This window comes from Engraulis encrasicolus, chromosome 4, assembly GCF_034702125.1.
Source record: "Engraulis encrasicolus isolate BLACKSEA-1 chromosome 4, IST_EnEncr_1.0, whole genome shotgun sequence".
In the NCBI taxonomy this organism is placed as follows: Eukaryota; Metazoa; Chordata; class Actinopteri; order Clupeiformes; family Engraulidae; genus Engraulis; species Engraulis encrasicolus.
This window is the reverse complement of record NC_085860.1, coordinates 40,357,148-40,362,147: the sequence shown is the minus strand read 5'-3', so window position 1 is coordinate 40,362,147 and position 5,000 is coordinate 40,357,148.

The window sequence follows — 5,000 nt, the reverse complement described above, 5'->3', positions numbered from 1 at the left end:
CGGCTGTAGCTACAGCAATCATTTTTTACCTTCGCTGCAAAACAAATGGAGATGTTGCCATGAAAAAAAGTCGCAAATGGTCTATTCTCCAAGAAACGAATGGCATGAGACTGAGTGGTCATATTTTCAGAGCATGTGTCTGTGATAAGCTGGTTATCCATTTCTACTGTATAGGTTATGTCTCATGGTGGGACAGAGACAAGGAAGCTTTCACTGCCAATATGCGATGATGGATGTTACTGCGGCTGCGGAGTGCTATAGTTATTGAAAGGGGTGGAGTGCTGTGCTTGTGTGTACTGCTTGGTCATTCATTCATTTATTTATTTCAACACTGCATCCTACTCTCCATCAAAACTGAACAGAGAGAGAAAGAGAGAGAGAGAGAGAGAGAGAGAGAGAGAGAGAGAGAGAGAGAGAGAGAGAGAGGTGGGGAGAGAGAGAGAGAGAGAGAGAGAGAGAGAGAGAGAGAGAGAGAGAGAGAGAGAATTACGTGAGAGAAACGTACCTGTGAGACATACAATGCCTAAGATCTTTTCCCTGTCAAGATGCTGAAAAAAAGACCTGTTGCCCAACGTGCTTAGTCTGCATAGCAGCGCGGACTCTTTAGTATATACTGTAAATGAGTTAAAACACGCTCAGTGGGCTACAATCTGTGGAGATGGCAAAACCCTACTAAAGATTTAGTGCCTTCTGAGCCGGCCAAAGAATTGCTCCTTCATTTCCGTAAGTAGTTTTCTGGCTGGGAAGAAGGCGGGGAGACATGGAGGGGGTAGGCTGAAGAGGTGCTCCATCATCAGAGCAGACAGAGGGGGGGAGAGAGAGTGCGAGACACACAGAGAGAGAGAGAGAGAGAGAGAGAGAGAGAGAGAGAGAGAGAGAGAGAGAGAGAGAGAGAAAGAAAGAGAGAGAGAGAGCTGGAGAGAGATCCAGCTGCTCGCTAAAGGCCAGTCAGTGAGCACGTTCCAGCCCAGTCAACAAGTGACCGCACAGGGAAGCCAACACAGGGGGCAAACAGATCAGTTGTCCTGGGCCCTGGGAGAGAGGGGCCTAAAATTGGGTCTTCATTACATTGTAGGAGAAGAGGGCCCTTTCAGAGCAGAGGACTTTGTCCTGGGCCCAAAAGCTGTTAGCTGCCCTGGGAGCGCATGCAGGCAGCCATGACTCTCACTTACAGCAGATTCCTGGGACACGATGCTGAGCTGACCATCACCTGCTGCTCACTGGGATGGGTGAAGAACAGGGGAGGGGAATGGCTTTTTGTTCTGAAAGTGAAAGCCTGAAAGCCCAACTGAGAAACTCCAACTCCCATTGTCATTGTGACACAGCACACAAGGGAATACTGCACCCAAAGAAATTGCATTTTTGCCTCACAGATGAAAGGGGGCAGAGGATGGGGCAGAGCTTAATTACTTCTGGCAGGTCAGGAGTCGAACCGGCAACCTTTGTCCTACAAGTCTGACGCCCTAACTGCTTACCCATGACATGGCTTGTTTTGGGAAGCCAATGGTATTGAAATCCTGGTCACTGGGATGGGATTGGGTTTATTAGTTTTGGTAAATTCAGTAGGTTAACTTCCTGAATGGATTGGGAATCCTGAATGGATTATAACGAATCAACAGACAGACACGCAACCATACTTACACATGAACAAACGCAAACACAAATACATGCATACACATTCAAGTAAGCACGCACACACTGACTCACACAAATTGAGTGAATCCCAGAGATAATTTTTCTGTTAAATCTGTAGACATACATGTATTTTCCCTTGTTTGAAAATGCTAAAGGTATAAAAACCACACCCGAATAGACCCAGACAATTCTGCATTGTTTCCGTTGAACGCTTGTTTGTGATGCATTTGTTTCTTCTACTGTATGTCCACACACACGCAGATACTATGCACGCACGCACGCACGCACGCACGCACGCACGCACGCACACCATAAACACACATGATGTAATATATAGTGTATAGATGTATGCAGCACGCAGCCTTTGCAGGCAAATCCCCCCAGGCCAGATTGGAAGAGAGAGAGAGAGCAGCAGTGTTCTGCAGTAATCGCCATGCAGGCTGGAGCAGCAGTAGCAGCAGCAGCGGCAGCAGCCTGCCCTTTCTCTCCAGTCCCGCTCACTCACACGCATGCACGCATACACCTAGCTGTGTGCACACACACATACACAGACACACACACAGACACAGACACACACACAGACACACACACACACACACACACACACACACACACACACACACACACACACACACACACACACACACACACACACACACACACACACACACACACACACACACACACACAGGCCCATAGACAGAGGGGGTTAGGACGGGTGGACGACAAAAGGGTATGTTGTCCTGGGCCCAGGGATAGAGGGTCCCCATTACATTGCATATATTGGTTAGGGGGCCCTATCAGATTACTTTGTCCTGGGCCCAGCGAAAGATGTCACTGGCACTGCACACGCATGCACACATGCACACACACACACCAGCACATTTATGACCCCAACAGAGGGAGACGGGATTGCCCCTATCTCATGTCAACCCCTTCCCCAGTGATCTCCCCTTCTCTCTCTCTCCCTCTCTCTCTCTCTCTCTCTCTCTCTCTCTCTCTCTCTCTCTCTCTCTCTCTCTCTCTCTCTCTCTCTCTCCATGCAGCATGGTTTCATCTGGGCCATGGACCACACTTCACTTTCCCTCCATCACCTGCTCTGCACCCCTCCTCCAGTTCTCCACCCTCATCCTCCCATCCACCCTGTGGGGACCTGCAGTAGACCACAGTAAGTCACAGTCAGTTGCACAGGTACTGTGCTGGATATCTGGGCTGCCTCACTTTCATCTTCTGCAACACATACATTTGTGTGAATCATGTTCATGATAAAATCCCCCCACTGTTATTATTATGTATTCTTGTTAGTTTTCTTATATAGGCTATATCTTAGATGAAAGAAAAATACCAAGAATACATTGTAAGAAATCCTCAGACGTAATCACAGTAGTTTGAACATACGTGAGCACAAACCTTTGCCTGTCTATCGTGACATGTAACCAGGGAAGCTGACAAGGGGGGAGAAAGGGGTGAGTTGTCCCGGGCCCAGAGAAAGAGGGGGCCCAGAAATGGGTTTTCATTATATTGCATGCATTGGACGGGGGGGATGAGGGCTTTTCAGATGACTTTTCCCTGGGCCCTGCAAAAGCTGTCAGCGACCCTGCATGTAACATACATGTGGGTGGTTGACGTTTAAGGGCGTAACGCAAAAAAAAAAAAAGTTTTTCAAATTCCTGAAAAAAATGATGGATAAAAATTGGAAAAAAATAAAGCACTTAGTGGTCTGTGGAATTTCACCTTATTTTTGCCATTTTTGGGAAAATGTGTCTTGCATCAACACATTGCATAGGCATGTCACACCGCAGGAAAATGGAGTCACACCACAGGGAATTCACTGCATTATGGCCATTTTAATCCTTTTGTATACATGACTGACATCTGAGCTCCTGCTAACTTGATAATGATATTGTGTTTATATAATGATTTGTGTTTTCATTTATAAAAAAAAACTTTTTTTCCTCCTATAAGAGCAGTCACACCACAGGACACCATAAAATGAACCTAAGCATTGCGTGACAGAAAGATTGCAATATGAAGACATATTAAGAGGTTAAGAGTCACCTTAAACTTCCACAGCCCTCTCCAATAACTGAGGTACTGACTGGTTAGGAGCCAGTCTTTAAGACCCTTGTAGTTGGCCTTGCAGCTGCCCATTCACAAACATTGACATACATGTCACCCCACAGGACGCAATTTGTGTTACGAAATTGAACTTGTAGTTAATATTACTGTCTTGAGTTTTTTTCACATTCACGTATCTTAATATAAAGTTAATATTTATGCAATCATGCCAAATGCTTCATACATTATTCAAAATGTTGTTGGTTAATTTATATATATATATATAATATTCCAGGTTTCATTAATGTTACAGTCACACCGCAGGATATTTGACATGTAAACCTTTACATAAATCTTAACAAAAATGTTTCTTCTCATCTAAGACTAATATGAAACATAATGTACCACATCTTCTTTCATTGACATATGTTTTTAAAAGGAAAAATAACAGTTTTGTAGGTTTTTAACCAATGTTACGAAAAAACGAGGCGTCACGTCTCCCACCCATGTACAGGTAGCTCCCAAAGTTGTGGTCATGTGGACATGTGGACATTATTATGAAGTACATACAAGGGTATTCAAGGCAATGTGTGTGTGTGTGTGTGTGTGTGTGTGTGTGTGTGTGTGTGTGTGCGTGCGTGCGTGCGTGCGTGCGTGCGTGCGTGCGTGCGTGCGTGCGTGCGTGCGTGCGTGTGTGTGTGTGTGTGTGTGTGTGTAATGTGGCTGCACTGTATGATTAAGGTTATTATGGTGGCGTAATATGAGAAGGCTGGATCACTGTCCCTACATTAATGTCACTGTTTGAAATGGCTTTCCGCCTGCTGAGCAAGGACATGGTGTGTGTGTGCGTGTGCGTGTGCGTGTGTGTGTGTGTGTGTGTGTGTGTGTGTGTGTGTGTGTGTGTGTGTGTGTGTGTGTGTGTGTGTGTGTGTGTGTGTGTGTGTGTGTGTGTGTGTGCGTGCGTGCGTGCACGCATGCTTGCAGTGTGTGTGTGCATGTGTGTTTTATGTGTGCATGTCTATGTGTTTGTTATTCTTTGAAATGGGATTCTGGCAGAAATGCAAGGCCATGGTGTGTGCGTGTGTGCGTGCGTGCATGCGTGCATGCGTGCGTGCGTGCATGCGTGCATGCGTGCGTGCGTGCGCGTGCGTGCATGCGTGTGTGCGTCTGTGTATGTGTGTGTGTGCGTTTGTATGCGTGTGTTTGTTTCAAATTAATGTCTGCGTGCTAGACAAAGCAAGGCCAGGATGTTAGATGGCGGGGCGGTTTCCAACAACAAAGAAAAAGACCAGGTGCAAATGTGGGTG